General features: G+C 38.9%; 1 long non-coding RNA gene across 1 annotated transcript in view; it reads right to left on the bottom strand.

Moving 5' to 3' along the window:
• Positions 1-17,140, bottom strand: part of LOC122154907 — a 121,505-nt gene that overhangs the window by 38,826 nt on the left and 65,539 nt on the right. The window contains exon 2 of the long non-coding RNA XR_006167023.1: positions 6,299-6,494. This is a non-coding gene — a long non-coding RNA (uncharacterized LOC122154907). The remainder of the gene's footprint in view (positions 1-6,298; positions 6,495-17,140) is intronic.

Raw genomic sequence — 17,140 nt, forward strand, 5'->3', positions numbered from 1 at the left:
GCATAAACTGTCAAAGCCGAGAGAACCAATACGATTTTACAGATTTTTGAGAAAAGTCAGTCAGTGAAACAGTTCATCTGAAACTCTACAGTTCTAAGGGTAATGAAAGAGAGTAGCTATTTCAATTAATTGACAGAAAAAGGTGGTGTTACAAGGTAATTAAGAACCTGTAATATTCTCCAAGAATAAATGAGTACCACTCCTAATTTCTATGTTGATAGACAATTAACTCTTAAGTCAAAAGAGATTTGTACCTACACTTAATAAAGCTACACTTAACATCTCCAGAGAGCTAAATCAATTCCAAAATGGAAGTTACATGTAACTGAACTTGTTGCCTTCCAGTCACTCAGTAACTCTCCACAAATACTGCACAGCACTTAGTGGGATTAGGACAAAATAAACCATAAAAGACATGAATCGCACTACTGTGAAGCATGCTGATCTCTTATTATTTCAATAATCATATCAGGTCACGATTAAGTTTCTGTGTTGGTAGTACAGATCTGATGATATTACAGTGCATATTGATTCTGGCTGTTTGCTGGAGATAGAAATAAAAGCCTTGGAGAGAGCTGGAGTGAGCTAAAACCATACAAAGTAATATTTAAACTAAAGTAGAGAGATTTTCATATCTTGGTTAACCGTTGGGGATATTTACACAGTATTACTAACACTAAATGCAGGTATTTTATATACTATCTGAATAGAACTTTGTTGCAGAGGTTCGTTAGCTAACTTCTAGTTAATTTATACCTGAAGGGAGATGATGACTTCCACCAAATACTATTTTCCCTAAAAGTACAAAGCTCCACGCTTTAGTGCTCAGTTACATGACTTGAGTATTGTCTTCCAAACTAATGGAAGGAGGAATAATTCAGATATAACTTCTCTCAAGTTCCAGCTCTTACTTTAAGATTGACGAGGGGGGTTCTGATTTGTGGCTGACGCTCCAAAAAAGGGCATAAGGACAGAACAAATCTCCTTCTGGTATTTATTATTCTCATTTTCCAAATAAGCACGGGTGGTCACTGCTGGATTCAGGCATTTTCATGCTTCCAGTCACATCCTCTCTTTTTCAGACATATTTGAGCAGAGTTAAAGATGGCTAACACTCGAAACTCCATCACACTGGATTACCAAGAACATCCCATCCCACACAGCAGTAAACAACAGCAAATAAGTTTTCTCCAACTGAGGAAACCACACAGACTTCTGTATTTTAAGAAGAGTTCAGGCCATGCATTCATGGTTGAAGGTTCTCAACATAGAATCATACAAGAAAGTTTTTTGGAGCTAGACATTAAGACTCACTTTCCAGTGCTCCTGAGAAGAAATGGTGTCTAAACCTGGTGATTCAGCCATAACAGGGCCTGTTGAGACTCCCTCCCTTATTCTGCGGTCCTTGTGGTACCTAAGTATCCAAGAAAAGGATGAAATCACTGTGGAAGCAGCAGATGTTTTTCTCTCTGTGCCACTATATAGGCAGACATTTGTGAAAAGTATTCTCTTCTGGCAAACTATGATTTTTCTCCCCTCCACCTCTTCTAAACATGTTCCACATTGAAAGAGTAGGATGGAGGGGTGGTGAAACTCAGCTTGGTAGTACCCAGCTCAAGATGATACATTCAACCCCTGTAGTTCATAGATATTCAACAATATTATTTCTTTAGAAGAAAGAAAACCCATGATCCAAACTAAAAATCAAAAAGTCATGGTATTTTTTCCCCCTGTTTTTATTGCTCAGCATCACAAACAAGACAACTACTAGTTAAGTCAGAGTTGGTAACTAGATGTACTGTGTATGAATATATGCCCAACCTACCATTAAAAGCAAACTCTGGAGCAGCTGCAATATTTTAAGCACTTACCACTAGATCTTTTTCAAATATATCTTCTGAGTCTCCCAGTAATTACTAGCTGCATGCAACATACTATTTTTCTGTCTTGTTAAGAACCCAATAGTATAATTACATTTCATGCAAACCCCAAAACTGTTTATTGTAACTTGTTATGAAAGATATAAAAATAAAAACAAAACTTTGTCTCCAATACAGGGTTAAGATGACACACTGGGAACAACACTTGCACAAATCACAACCCGATCTCACAGGTACATCTAAGCCAAACAGTATGTGGCTAGATCAGTTATCTGGGTTAATAGGACTGTGTGCACTCACAAGACAAATTTGGTGATTGTTTAGAAATTACAAACTTCATAGAATGTGCATGTGGCAACATTTAATATAAATGAAACTACTAAGTGTAGAAAGTGCAAGTGAACAGTCGCTGTGCAATCCCTCCAACACTCCTGGCTAAAACATGAGCAGCTCTTGAGGAACCAAACTATCCAGTCAAAAGACATGCTTCACTGAAGTCCCAATGAACTGGCTATCAATTGAGGTAGCAGAAATGACTGTAACTTACCCGGCTTTTCTCCTTCTAGCTGTCATTTTTCCTTGTGGCAGTTTATCTATTTCCTAAAATTTACCACCAAGGCAAGAGGCGGCACTCTAAGGAAATTCAGAATTGACTGCAGCATTTCGGAAATAAGGTGTCACTGCACACCGAAGCTAGAGTAGAAAATAGGTTACACAGGCTAGGCAGCTACAGATCTGAGCTATAAAATACAATCCTATCTTAAAGCTTTTCACATCTATCTTTGTCTTCAATCCTTTACCTAAAATCCTGATTGTAATCACTTGCTAAATAGACCTTTTTGTTTCACTGTTAATCCTGGATAGAGCTGGGGTGGGGAGGAGGAAGAAAATGGGAGATGAATCAGAAGAAAACTGAGGTTCTTAACAGAATCCAGAGGCTAAGGAGTGTTTCCTATCAAGGATCAGGCTGCAAAGAGCCCGGGTGGGACTTGTACCGCCAGTGACAGCTTCTGGGAAGAAGCTCCCTCAGGCAGGTATAAATCAATAAATACTCTGCTGCAAAGGAAAGGTGGTTGAGAGACATACCAACAGTTGTGGGTGAACTGTGTATTGTTATAACCTCAGGCAAAACGAAGCTGACAAATGATATCACTTTCACTCCCAAACGGGTGGCACGCATCCAGGAAAACACACTAAAATGTTGAGGATCCTTTTAGGAGTGGTAACACCACCATCTATTTTAGTCTGAAATCCAGCTCCACTGTCTACGCCTAGCCACTGAATGGACATAGCTTATAATCTCTTCATGGTTTTATTCCAGTAAGCAAGTTTATTGGCAATAGAAGTAACAATCTTTAAAGCAGTGATAAGAAACGACACAAAAATGATTTCTAATAGAGCACTAAAACTTGACAAATAGCAACAGTAAGATCATTCACAATCTCTGATCATGTTACTTTTGCCAAAGCAATACTTGAGTGACTTCAACTCAATTAAAATCAGCTAGTTGAACCAGAGGAATATGCTGTCATGCACAGGAAAGGATTTGGAGGAGTTGGTAGCACAGTGCTGTAACCACTGCTCAGTCACACTTGGTGATTCAACCTACTGTCTCTCAGGTTTCACTGACATTACACTCCTGCTTAACTTATACATCTAACAGTTTTGCTATTCTCATTTGTTAGGAGATACCATATCACCCAGCTGAATTCAAGTCCCCTAACTTTTTCTTCCAAGTCATCAAAAGCCCAACACAGAAGATGGCCAAAGGCCTCAGAAAGCAGATTCTAGCCTGAAGAAAAATCAGCATTTCTTCACGTCAGTAACTACTGCAAGGAATGTCTCTTCTGAATTGAACTTGCACACTACTTTGGCTTTGCACCTGCACAGTACCATGTGTGTGTAGGTCCTTTCAACCATACATACAGAACATAATATACACCATTCTCTTCCTGGAGAGAAATTTTGGGGTCAAGAGGGAAAAGAAAGGAAAGCACCACATGAGAGAATAGTCACACCTTGATTAACCTAATAGTAGCAGATGCTCAAAGAGCATGACAGAGACAATTATCACAGAATCCTAGAATGTTTTGGGTTGGAAGGGACCTTAAAGACCATCTAGTTCCACCCCCCTGCCCCGGGCAGGGTCCCCTTCCCCCAGCCCAGGGTGCTCCCAGCCCCGTCCAACCTGGCCTTGAACCCTTCCAGGGAGGGGGCAGCCACAGCTGCTCTGGGCACCCTGGGCCAGCCCCTCACCCCCCGCACAGGGAAGGATTTCTGCTTGATATCTAATCTGAATCTTCCCTCTTTCAGTTTAAAACCTTTACCCCTTGTTCTATCCCCACACTCCCTGATCAAGAGTCCCTCCCCACCTTCCCTGTCCCCCCCTTTAAGCACTGGGAGGCCACTGTAAGGTCTCCCCGGAGCCTTCTCTTCTCCAGGCTGAACCCCCCCAACTCTCAGCCCGGCCTCCCAGGGGAGCTGCTCCAGCCCCCCCAGCATCTTCGTGTCCCTCCTCTGGACCCTTTTCTTTGACCGGCCTGACTCTATATTCTTCATGGAAGTATCTTCAAGAAAACTTATCGGCAGTAGTTGTGACAGCCTTTAAAACAGCTATTGGTTTGAAAAGAGGCAAGTTTTCAAGTTTTGACACTACTAGAAATGCAACCATAGTGGAATAACAAAAAACCGTTTATGTGTCTGATCCAATCAAACCAAAATTTGTATTTCACTTATTGATAATTACAATTTGTCCAACTGCTTTAGAAAAATCTTTAAGTCAGTCCAGTTGCAAGCGTGACTTTCATGACAGAATTCCCATGAAGTCAAGAAAAAAAGATTCCCAAGTTATGAGTAAGCCACGCTGAGACTGATCAGAAGTGTGGAAAACAAGAACTGTAATGATTTTCTTCATTATTTGTGCTGCCAGCTTTTGCAGCCTGTCCTGTTAATGAACATTCTTCATTTGGGAATTCTAAATACGAGAAATATTCCGGATCTAAGATGGCAGGAAGAGCATCAGCCATAACTGAGAGGACCAATGTGTCTGCCCACCCTCTATCCAACCCCAAAAGGCCCTGCATCATATAAACCCACCACAAAACTTGCTCTCAACTTAGCAGGAAGTCCTAATATATCTGCTCCCTAACAGGCTGGGGGTGTTCTCTAGGTCAAGATGGAGCCGACTCATCTCTGTGTAACACTGAAGCAAAACATAGTTTAAATACATACACACACAGAGAAATATATTTAGAATTTAAACACTAAGTATCTTTGTTGAGGGTTGGATGGCAATTAGAATAAACGAGAACTAACATTACATAAGGTACGTGTAATTATTATTATTTTTTAAACACCACATGCAACATGGAACAAGAATTCCAGGACTATCTTAGATCCTGGTATGTGTTATTTGAAAAGCTTCACTATCAGCCTGTTCCAGGTTTCTCAAATAATTTCTCAGCAATTTAGTAGCATTCTACATAGATCAATTTATCTGGATTGACACCAATGCTTTCAATTTAGTGTTATTTTATCACTTAAAGATGCAAAGTCACTTAAAGTTGAAAGTGCTCTCTAATATCCTTATTATTACTCCTGCTTGCATATCAGTTTTCTTCCAGTGCCCTTCCGCTTTAGGTTCAGGCTTCACATCTTCACTTTTAAGGCTTCATAAATCTCTGCCCCACCAAACTCTTTCCTTGTTGCCTCATATACCACGGGCCTTGCTTTACTTCATTAAAGCTTTCATCTCCTTTCCTTCACATGCTTTTTTTCATGCCACTACTCCTGTTCTTAATGGTATCCAGTGCACCTCTTTGCTCATTCTCCCACATAAACCCCTCAAAAATATTTAAAACAAGACCAGCAAGATATGTTAAACACTGAATTCAGCAAGTTTTCTTCAGTGTAACACCAACCTAAGCCCATATCGCTGTTGTGGACCTTTCCTAGGATTTCCTCTTTGTTGGACATGAGTTGGGGAAAAAAACCCACCTGGAAAGAGATTACTTGATTCTGTCTAGAAGTTATTTTGCCTCCCCATTCTTCCACGCTTTATTTATAAAGTGTCAGTTATGTACAAATTCAAAACACCTGCTAATAAAGTATTAAAAATGGCTATTAACGTCTTCAAAATGCTGTATTTAAGCTTATGCAAATTCAGTGTGTAGATGCAGAAGTTTCCCTAGCTGCATATGTAGCATTTACAGAATATCTTCACACAAATACCTTTAACTCTCTCCGCATTTCATGCTACATCCCAGCGTTTCACATTCTGAATGCAGAAATGGAAAGCAACACCACAGTTTACCCTTCAGAATAATTATTTTAAAAATAATAAAAAAAAAAAAAAAAAAAAAGGTACAAAAGGTATGTAATGATTGCTTTACAGGCTGATTTGCTGCAAAGCAACTTACTTTGTGAAGCCTCCAGTGCTGCTGCCATAGTGGTGCTCCCAGGCGGGCCAAAGCCTGCTCCTAGGATGACACCCGGTGGCCACAAAAACAAACAGCAAGGCCTTCTCCTGGCCCTCCCGCCTCACTCCCTGGTCTCGGGTGTAGGAGCCGTCACAGTGTTACAGCCAGGCATCAGCTGGAAACTCTTCAGAGGAATCTGCAAAACATAGGAAAACCCTGCGTGAAATTCAAACATACATAACACAGTTTGAGTAAGTAATACACGGTGGTTTGGACAATTTATATGCCGCTTTTTTTTTTTTTTTTTTTTAATACAATTGTATAAAGGTAATATCTAGTGGTGTCAGAATGCTCAAAATCTAATTTCTTGGTTTATTCCACAGTGTTTCATTCTGGAAACAGTGAGCAGTAGGCGAGTGGCATTCCCAAAGTACGACTCTGCAGGTTTGGGATTAGGGCATAAACTGCTGTTCCAAGGCAGGGAAGATTAGTTTATCTGTGCTTGAAAGTTACAGGACTAAAATGTTTTAATTTTAAGTTATAGGATGGAGAAATCCAAATTAGAGATATACCTTGTCGTGCTTAAAATAGCTTTGAACAAAGTAAAACAGTAACAATGCTTCAATAAATCATCAAATAACAAACAGGGCATCGTGCTCTAGAAAAATCAATTGACAACTGAACATCAATGAGAGTTAAGAGCTTTTTGCCACATATGTTATAATGCCTAAGTATCCTGTGAGTCAGAGCAGAGCTTTTCTTCACTAAGTCTAGTCAAGAATTATTTGATAATATTTTCTAAAGATTAATAAGGAATGCACTGTTTTAGGGGAAATAAGCAAGAGCACTTCAGCACAGATTTTTGATGTTACATTGTTGGAATTTTTGGCAAGAGAAATGGGAATATTTATTGCTTGTCAGCTTTCATTTGTCTCATTTTATTTCTCACATCAGAGTCAAAATTCCTGGTGATGCCATAAACCTCTTTATAGTAGCTAGGGATATCACAGAAGACAATTGCCCTTTTTCCTGTTGAGAAATATCTATTTTTCTCTCCAGTAAGTACAAAGCCAAGTAAATAAAGCTTCCCAGACATCTTTGCACAATGGAAATTCTTAATGCAATGGTGACCCTGTGCTTCATTTGGCAGCTCTTGCACCCTTACCCCAGCCGGGCACCAGTGTGGTGGAGGTGGTGGGTGTGTAACTAGCCATTACCACTGAGCCCTGAGAACTGGTTTACTGCTTTCTCACCTCATTTGTGCCTTAACATCTCTGCTTAGAAAGGTAAGGGTTAAAACAACAAAGATGTTCGTTTACATGAGCGTAATGAAATTATTCAGGTACTTTGACTGAAGCAATAGTTTATTAAACTACATTAGCATACAACATCTGAAAGAGATTACTGAACACAAAACTGCACACACAAGGCAAGCATAACAAACTAAACCGGCCTGGAAACAATGACAAAAATGTGTCACTTATCAGTAAGTTACACACGTGCACTTACTGGCCAACCAAGTATGCAAGAATTTAAAGCTTGCGGCAGGATCCAGCAACTGAATGAAACCTAAACAAATAAGCATAGCAATGGGAAGAATGACCTCCCACTGTATTAAGTTTAAAGCTAGATATCGCCAAGAGACATGCAAAGCTGCTGGAGTATGCACGCAGCTAATCCTTGAGATACCACGGAGCCAGACCAAAGACAGCACTGGGAAGGCGGATGGAGGGTTAAAACGCAGCCGTATAAACTGCTGCCAGAGCCCAGCTGGATTCAAAGCTCTGGGTTCCAACAAGCAAGGCCGAGACTGAGCCGCCTTCTGAGGGGGACTAGTCCAAGCACCTCCTTTGATCTTGTGCCTCCTCGGTGGATGCAGTCATGTTGCAACAGTTGAAAAGTTTTAAATGATTTTCATTTGTTTGAAAGTTCACTTGCTTTTTTGTTTACTGAAGAATAAACACTCATTATTAGCTGGAAAGTTTAAATACTAATTGCCAATCTACTACCGCTTTTTTTACTCCCTCTTCCACCTGCTCCCTCATGCTAGATTTCTGTGTTAAGCCAAATTATGATTTAAATGTACTAGGCTCAGGTGTGGGAAAACAACATTTTACAATATCAGTGTAAACCAGATGCGAGGTGCTGGAAGGCTAATCGCACAGCATGGTATTTCAGACTGTCGTATTTACACCCACACGTAATACCATACACATGTGCCACCATCTTTATACAACTCCATACATATGTACATATACACTGTATTAGGGCTAAATGAGGTATGATTGCAGACTAACAACCTGATTGGAGGAGGTTGAGAAATCCCACAAGGAACTGAGAAAGTCTCAATAATAGTATTTGGATGACTGTTTTTTTCCTGTATTAACACTAAGCCTGCTGTGGAATAAAATCTGTTTTATGTGACAGAAGCGCTACCCGCATGTTATTTTAAGCTCTACCTTTCCATCTCCTCCACCCTCTTCCTCTGTGAATTTCAAGTCAGGCCTGTATTTGAGAGGAGAAAAATCACACACACACGCACAACCCCCCTGCCCTCCTCCCCAGATCCTAAAGCAGACTTCCAGGTTCCAGCAGTGAAGGTGTGAAGGCAGAGGTAAGCACCATCCCCAAACCCACCAGAGGTGGCAAATGCAAAACTCAAACCAGTCACGTCCTTGCTGCGTTCTGAACTCATCCTAACTTCCAGATAACAGAAATGAACTGTAAGAAGGGGCTTCGTAGCAAACATCCTAGGTAAAATCTCTACTGACTTTCAGTTGCTTGCTCATTAGACTGCCTTTAACAAAAGCCTTCTTTTCGGGTGACTGTTTATTTTTCCTCTAATAGTTTGAACAGTCACAACTTTCACATTTCATCAATTCTCACTGTGAATTATCCTGGTGTGACTTTACAACGTATCTATATGAACTTCTGTGTAGTTCTGACAACAGTGAAATTTCTTACTCCTTTGTGAAGGTTTCTTCCATTTTTGGCATGATCTTTGCATTCCCAAACTTGACAGACATAGTAATAGTTAGTCTTGGCATTCACTGTTGTGTGACTCTGGCTCGTATGTTCATTCATGTACTTTGTTTTAAAGAATTCCCTCTGGCCGTTACTGCCTTTCAGCACATTTTTGCTTTTCAGTATTGTTTCATGCCAAAATCCAAAATAGTTTGTAACAGAGGCAAAAGATCAATGTATTTTGATACATGACACGATGATTCAGTATCAGTTCTTTAGATTTATAAATTTAAGAAAACGTTCCCTTCATTTTCCTGTCCTCCTCTCTCAACATTTCCTTCCATGTCTCTTCTTATATGGTCTCCTTTGGCTGGAACCCCTTTTTTACTTTGTACACTCACTATCTCCTGCCATTTAAAATATTTTTACTAACAGGTCCATAATCTCATTTGTAATTGCCAGAGGCATCAGCACCCCCCAGCACTGATAATATGCAACAGAGATCTGCCTCTATTTTGCCCACCGGGATATGCTTTACTTTTTACTCCATGCTGAGCTGATGACATTGCACTTACAATACTTGATTAAAACAAACAAAACAGTGGCTTTTAATGGGGGGGGGAAAAAAAAAAAAAAAAAAAAAAAAGACAAAATAGTCAAGTAGGGCTAACAATAAAGAAATTCTCAAGGTCTGAGAAACAGCTGTAGTAAATCTGAGGCAGAAAGCACTCCCTCACTCCACGTGAACACGGCTGCCATACATAGTTACCGTAAACATTGCAGGCAGCTATTTATACACATTTCTGTGAAGAGTCCAAGGCCAAGAGACATTTAAGTTGCTCAAGGAAATAGATATTAAGAATTAAAATCCTTCTACCGTGGTACGTTATACAATCTGAAAACTTCACATTCATTTGTGACGATGACAAGAATACTAATTCTTCATTTTACATTCTTGTTCTAGATCATTTTCCATTACCACCCATTTCTACAAGTAAACTAGAAATGAATACCATACCTTTTGTTTGTTGAACAGATCTCAAGGCATTACTTTTTCTTTTTTAACTATTAATTATTTTAATAGCAAGCTTTATCAACGTTTTACTGCTGGGTATGCACATGGTTGTTACTGCACCATAAGCAAGTCCTTAAAAGTTATACTCATTTACAAATCCAATTATAAAAGAAAAGGTGAAATGGATTGTGTGCCTTCTGTGGCAGAAACAGAACAGAAACTTCATACGGCATTTGAATTGCTAGCGGTCCGGAAACAAGGATGTAAAAAAAGTTGAAGAATCCGGCTTTTAACAAATTAGCAGAATAAGTCAAACGGAAAATTACAAGCGTCAATAAGTGTTAGATAATATAGGAAATAAAGTTCTATTGAGCATGTGAATTGTGCAAATAAGGTTTTATTTAGTGAATGCACTCGTTTCCTCTCTACTAGGAGCTCAAATGACTGCATAAAGAGTAACTATTGGTAAACACAACTATCACTTTTTAAAAGACCAGTGTTACCATGGTGACTCTACAGGAAAGAATCATGTGAAGTCACGATTAAGAAGGTCAGGAAAGCCAGCCTTATGTTATGCTCTTTTTTTCCACAGTAGAAGAAAGGGAGTAACTGTGACATTTGCAGACAGGCTAGATACACAATTGGGGAGGAACAAACTGTAATAATGGGATGCTCAGCTGGCAAATAAATGCATAATCCAAACTAGCTAGCAGAGGCAAAATCTTTTGGCTGTTATTGCGGGCATAAATCCTGAGGACTAATGAGAAAAGCAAAACTTAGTACAAATTAAGCATGGGATTCTAGGATTGGGGCTGCTCAAACAGCCAACTGCAATCTGGGTTGGACTGTGAATGAATTTTCCTTTTGGACTTCAGCTATGCCAGTGTGTAACATCTCCCAGATTCCTTTGTGAAGCCTGAAAAGTCCCTTTTCAGGTCGGATACAACACACCAGACTAGCTCCAGGTTGGCGTCTGGGGCCTGACTGGCTCAGCAGGTCTGCGACAGGTACACAGAGTCCTAACGAGCAGGAAAATGTTTAGTAGCTTCAGAAAACAGAGCGTCTTGTCTTGTTCTACATACTTCAAAAAGACAGATAACAAACCTCTAACTCAGCTTTCCTGGAAGTCCTATTGAGATCAAAAGGCTGTTTTCCTGAGGTAGGCATCAGGTGCCTTTAAAATCTATAGCCCTAAGTAACACAATACTCCATATTGCAACATCCAGTTCTGTGGCATCTTAGGTATGTAACAGACTTTTCCACCATTGCAAAAATGCTACAGCTGTCCATAAAATTAACGGAGGAGACTGTCTCCATGCATATATTTAAAAGAAAATAAGTGCCTGAAACAGATGCACTGGGAACTTCAGAGACTGATCACCAGCTTGGCACAAAGTAAAGTGGTAGCACTAATATACCTAAGCTAACACACACATTTATGCTTTTCTACAGCCTGCCCCAAGAGTAGTCAATACTCTTATTTTTAGAACAGCTTCAGAGATGGGATATCTATATCCCAGAACATTGCCAAATACTGTAGCCAGGCCCTCTGCAGTAGGACAGACTCCCACTTTTCATCTCTCAGAAGGATTCATTGTCCTGCCCACTGTCACCTCCACCTCCCTGGAAGTACGAGGCACGGGCACATTGTGAAAGCTCCTCTTCCAAGACAGGAGGCAAGTGCATTACTGAAACAGTTTGTCACTTGGTTATTAGCAGACCACAGCAAAGGCACCAGGATTCATATGCGTAACAGCACTAGACGGATATGTCTGCAACTATTCGGAAGCAGTTGGTGACACCTAAATGGTGGCTGTAGTCATTCCAGTTCCTTTGATGACCTCTTGAATGATCAAATTGACCCCTGAGTCAAGTCATCCATATATAGCTTCAGAATAAATAACAGGTCAGAATAAATGTGATCCACGTTTGCACTGCTTGCACCAGAGAGAAATCACTAAGATTTGTTCCAAGTGACTGATGCTGGACTTTAATGTATTTTTGAGAAGGCACTTTATTCCCGTTACCAAAAGGGAGTAACGTGTTGAATACACAGAGGTAGAAGGAACTCATGGTTGTTGATATGGTTAGATATAGAAAAGCTGGTTCTTACTGAACAAAACAAAGCTGCCTCCGCAAATACTTTCTGTGAAGAAGTTCCATGTTCTTACCTTAGGTAAGCTTGTGTGTACCAATCCTCTTAATCAGGTTGAATTAATATGAAAATGCATACTTGGGCATGCTCAGAGCTGGATCTGTGAAACCTTAAATCTACAATTTCTCTGTAGAAAATTACTAATCCAGAACTCTCATAGATGTTCTCCAAGATGTGCCAACTGTAAGCGAAGATTGACTTAAAAAAATGCTTGCTTCAGTCTTGTTACAAGTTCTTAGGAGAAGTTTCCAAGTACATTGAGAACATGCTTAGAAATGTTTTGGCAAACCCTGAGAGGGAGTGATAGTCACTTAATAGTAAGTTTCCATGCAAATGGAGTTCTTTTCACTGTTAGGACATGAAATTGAAACAAGATTCTTACCTATTCATTTTTCCATAAAGATCAGTGTCACCTTTTAAAAGTCAGAATTGGCTACAGATCATTAATTTATACTTAAGCTTTGTAATATTTTAGTTATTAAAGTAGTAGCATTTTGAAAAATAAACCAAAACAAAACCAAAACCCAAAACCCACAACACAGCAAGGAGATGCCATAACATTTCTAAATAAAACACAATTTCTGATTCCTTAGGATATTATTAGCTTTAGTGTCTTGCTTTGACCTTTTATTAAAGCCAAGATGAGGGCCCTAAAAGGGAAAGAAAATACAAGAAATTTGCATATCTTTGCAGATCTCGGGAAGTTCTGTGTTAACCGTGGACAGGCACGGCTTTATTCCCCATGGATATTCTATGAAAGAGGGGATACGAATACCTTCAGGATTATCTCCCTTCACCTCTCAAGTGAAAAGAAATATTTCTTCCTGGTGAGAAAGTCTCATGAGTTGGCAATAAAGCGAACTTACCTGGCAAGAATCCCACCACTTTAAAAATTCTTTTTAATGACAATTTTTCTTTTACAAGTTTCTCAAAATGAAACATTTAAAAGTAATAATTTTTACTGAAATTTAGTTTTCAGGACTCATTTAAAATAATCAAGCATTACACTGAACAGCAACTTGAGGTACTACCATAGTGCCTCTAAAAGGTTCCAGTACGCTGAGGGTGACTAACGCGTGATGGAAGATTCAGTGCGACCAACAAGGTTGAAGTATCTCAAATTGAAAATCTTATGCAAAAATACACCACCATTTAAATCTCTAAAATATCCATTTGGAAAGCTACTGAAAGTTACATTCTAAATGCACATGGGAACTGCTAATATGTGGCTTAGTATTGCTCTAGCTAAAATTTGCACATTAAGTTTTAAGAACATCACTTATCACGTAGGAACAATGCTGATTATGACGGCTCCTACCTTAGATGCATCAGTACAGCAAAGGTTTCTCAAAAAAAAAAAAAAACCCAAACAAAAACACCACACCACCCCCCAAACCCAAAACAAAACACAACCACCAAAAACCACCCGTGCAGAGTAAGCAAGTACCCAATGCTGAACTATCAAAATTCTCAGGCAAAAGCCTCTCTCCTTCAACAAGGGGCAACGCTGTTACAGGTATGACACTGATGATTTCAGTCTTCATTTACCTCAACATATTAGACAGAAGAATTAGGCACAGTCTCCAGGACACACCACTCTTGGGAGGAGAGAAAGCAAAGTGGATTGAAAAACACACTGGATTTTTTTTTTCCCCCCTCTCACAGGTGTTTTTGGTGACAATAGTCTAAGGCAAGCGTGACAAAACTACAGGCTTTGCTACAACAATGTGATTGTATGTCCTGGCATTCTACAACTGATATTTATTTAAGTTGTCTTCCTGGAAATGGAGCAAAAGGTTGCAATGGCTCACAAAAAATTTCACCCTTCAAAAGAAAATACAACTAACTTTATTTTTCCTTCTAAATTTTGGTCTTGTGGCCTTTCAAATAATAAATAAAAACAAAAAAAAAAAAAAAAAAAAAACACAAAAACAAAAACCACACACTCTCTTCTGTAAATAGTAAAGCACATAACTCGCTAATTAAAAGAGATTATAGGCTTAAAAAGCCTATAGCTTTGGTGAATTTTTAATGTAAAGTACAAAAAAAACCCCAACCCAAGCATGATTTAAGATGATGGTATATTAAGCAGGTATGTAGGTATATGCAAGGGAGAATGAATTTCAGACATTCTCAGGACATGACTGAATTGAGAGGTTAACAGTATTTCTCTTTAAATAAATTACCACCTGGTCACAGTTTCACTTATAGGAAATGAGTCATGAAGCAATGATATCATGGTAATGGCTGACTATCATTCAGGTTATTTAAGATGCAAAATGCTACAAAACATATGGAAACATTATACTTAAGTACTTTGTGATGCAATAAAATTTGGGAACATTCCAGGAGAGTCTTATTTTTCCAATCCCTTAATTGAAATACAGACAATGCCTATAAAACAACAGATTAAAAATATGGCGACGATCAGTTAAATTTATTTATACACAAGGAAAAACACCAGGGAAAAAGGTAACATCTCATACATTCGTTAAGAATACTGCATCCCCCTCACTAAAATCAATTTCTGACAGTTCTGTTCTATTTTCCAAATTTTAAATAATCAAGGAGTGTATTTGTTACTGATTAAAAATTTGACATTTAATCAAATTCTTTAGAGGAGGAAAATAGGAGAATCTATTGTGAATTCATCTTTGAGTTTGCCAGTCCTGGACTGGATTAAACATTCCGCTATAATAGCGCAATACATTATACAAAGCTACTCACAGATATGCTATATATATGCTAAGTATCTCTCTATATTAGCATTAAAAGTAGCACACTATAAACTCATGACCAAGGCAAAAATTACCATTTTTTTGGCTGTGGCCACACAAGAGTATTAGAGGAACAGTTTAGCCAAATTATTTTTTCGACAGAATTTGTTCAGCCTTATAATCGCGTTTTCCAGGGTTTCAATCCATTCTGGTTTCCCTGAATCATTAGTCTTCCACATCTACTGTTACACCAGTTCCATGCCTTCAGTTCAATTATTCTCTGTTCATTGTTGTACATCAAGGCTCAAGTAACTGTAAGTCAGATCAACGACTCAGTCATGTAAATCCATCAAAGTTACACTGCAGATCATGTAAGAGGTCTGTCTCTTATGGTTCACTTGAGCTATGAAAACTATGTGAATGAGAGAAGGACCGTTACTTTCGGATACATATGCCTTCTGCTGAAAGCAACGGATAATAGACATCACGTATGCAAACTGGGGTGTTCCCATATCTTAGCTAGGGTAAATTCATACAGCTTCACTGGCTTCCAGCTCAGGGCTTGGCAAATTCAAACTCACACCAAAGAAACTGTAGCAAAGGCACTTAGCATTGATATAAAAGGATCTGATTACCACGTAAGCTCGTTTAACTAGAGGAGGTTATCTAGCATTTATTTTTCTACCCTGACGTTACTTTCACTCAGGTATGAAGCTTCTGTACATGCAGACTTACTGCATTCACAAGACCCCCTTAGCAAATAACCAGACAGTATTAATTTCTGTACAATGAAACATCAAAAGAGAAAAATAGATTAGAAATAACTTCCAATATCCAATGATGTGCATATATATATACACACATACAAATACACATACACGTTCCCCCTTCCCACTGTTCAGCACACATCTTAGGAAATACTCCTAGAGGAGTCAATAGAGATTACAAAAATATTATGATCCTGCTTCCCTTTATCCTTTCTCCTGGGAAACAAATCTTAAAGTTCAGTCTTGCCTACAGAGCTCTTGACCTCCTTTTTCAAGTTGACAGCAGATACTGCAGCAACCAGACAGACATGCAAGTGCAGAAGAGCAGCATCCTGCACGAAGAAGCATTTCTGGGTCTTTGAAACAAAAATACACTTGTGAGTGACAAATGTGTTCAGACTACTTATCTACTCTGGTTGACTTCTGTCATGTAAATAGCTACATATACACACAGCCTTGACAACAGTCATATGGGGATGTATACGGTGACATACAGCAGCCACAAGTAATGGCAGGATCACATCTAAAATTTCTGAATGGCGTTTTAGAAGATCAAAGGTTATGATTAAATAGAACAACATTGGACCATGGAATACAGAATGTTCTCAGGTAGCAGTAGACTTCTGTGTTGTGACTGGAAAAAATTGTTCACATTTCTTATTGTGCATTTGACAATAAAAATAATAAAATAATTAAGTGGCAGTGAATGCATATTGTGGTTGATATTACTAATGCTGGTATCCACATATGAAGCGTAGTAATTGATGTATATGATATGACAAAAGAATGAGAGAGACACTAATATCGATCCAATAACTATTACCATGCTATTTTGACTCAGTACCTTCAGAGTTTAGGACTAGATCCCAAGTATGTTGTTACAGAAAGTGACTTTTACTATAGAAAAGAGATTAATGATTGGGACACCTTCCCTTCCCCCCCGCTTCCCACAGTTGTTACAGTTTGTGTCTGTACCACAGAGCATTTCAGTTAACATTTCTGCTAAGAGCTATAAAGGGTCATAAGCATTATCTGCCAGTCACTGCTTGAAAGGTTATGATCTATCTTGTAACAACAACACAGCGCATACTCCGCAAGACACTTTTAACAAAGCAAGCTTTATCCAACTACCTCTATAGATGAGATCCATGTGTCTTACAACACAAGAGATATCAAATTAATTATTTGTTTGGATCAGTACACTACAAAAGGACACTTCCAGAA

This window comes from Tyto alba, unplaced genomic scaffold (assembly GCF_018691265.1).
Source record: "Tyto alba isolate M040663 unplaced genomic scaffold, T.alba_DEE_v4.0 Super-Scaffold_6, whole genome shotgun sequence".
Taxonomy (NCBI): Eukaryota; Metazoa; Chordata; class Aves; order Strigiformes; family Tytonidae; genus Tyto; species Tyto alba.